The sequence below is a fragment of the Chrysochloris asiatica genome, unplaced genomic scaffold (genome assembly GCF_000296735.1).
Source record: "Chrysochloris asiatica unplaced genomic scaffold, ChrAsi1.0 scaffold00025, whole genome shotgun sequence".
Lineage (NCBI taxonomy): Eukaryota > Metazoa > Chordata > Mammalia > Afrosoricida > Chrysochloridae > Chrysochloris > Chrysochloris asiatica.
This window is the reverse complement of record NW_006408543.1, coordinates 12234572-12235779: the sequence shown is the minus strand read 5'-3', so window position 1 is coordinate 12235779 and position 1208 is coordinate 12234572. Positions and strand designations below refer to the sequence as shown.

The window sequence follows — 1208 nt, the reverse complement described above, 5'->3', positions numbered from 1 at the left end:
GTCAGCTTGGATGGTGAAGCAGGGAGACACAAAAGTTCATAGTTACAGATGCAAACAAAAAACTTCTCTATTTCTCTCAGCTAGGAAGTGGAGGCCTCCATTCATGTGTTTTGATTCTTACAGCAGGTCACTTCTTCTTCTCCTTTCCTTTCTTACTTCCCTCTCCTTGCTAAAGACTTTGGTCACCCCCACCTGGTTTTTGTGTCCTCGGTTTTAGTGTAGGTTTCATTTCCGCTGCATACATTACTGACTTATGTGATAGAAGCTGTACAAGACGGAGGCAGCTCTCTTCCTATTCGAGCTGGACTTGGACTCCGTCCAGTACTGAACATCACGATTCCATTTTCTGGAGTACATTTGATTTTTCTCAAGAAATGCATTATATCCAACTGCTAAACATACATCTTGAATCTCTGTAGTTGTAAGAGTTTCAACAGCCTTATTTATGGGGCCAAGGTCGGTTTGAACAGCAAGATCAGAGGTTCAAATTCACCAGCCACTGTTTGGAAACCCTATGCAGGGTCACTATGAGTCCATGGCACTTGGCACTTAGGAACAACACCTTATGGGGGGGGGGTGTTGTGCCTCCCCTCCAAGGTGATCTTCTTATTATTTAAATAAGCAGGATTGATACAAATGAACCTGTCCTGATCCGCAGGGGACCCCACAGTGGCACAAGTCATTTCCGCTCAGGATGGCATGTGCCACCGAACTCATTACTGAGAGATGACTCAAGCCATGGTATTTTCAATTGCCTCATATGCATGTAACAGCTGGACAAGGAATAAGGAAGACTATAGAAAAATCTACACACCTGAATTATGGTGTTGGGAAAAGAATAGTTTTAATATTTTAATAAAAGTGCAACGGACTGCCAGAAGAGCAAACGAATCTGTTTTAGAAGTACAGCTAGAATACTCAAATGCGAGAATAGTATGACTTCACCTCTCATATTTTGGGCATGTGGCTTGGAGGGACCAGTCTCTGGAGAAGGACATCATGCTTTGGAAAGTGATGGGTCAGTAACAAAGAGGAAGACCCACCCCCAAGAAGATGGATTGACACAGTGGGAGCAACAACAGGCTCAAACGGAATAAAACTGAGGATGGTGTAAGACTATCGTGTATGACGTCGCTATGAGTAGGAACCGACTCATTGGCACCTAGCGAGCACAACATTAGCCTGACTTGCATAGGACCATTATCATC

At 43.9% G+C, this 1208-nt stretch overlaps 1 pseudogene; it reads right to left on the bottom strand.

Annotated features, from left to right (window-relative positions):
* Positions 1-243: 243 nt before the first annotated feature.
* Positions 244-683, bottom strand: LOC102828106 (annotated as a pseudogene).
* Positions 684-1208: the final 525 nt, after the last annotated feature.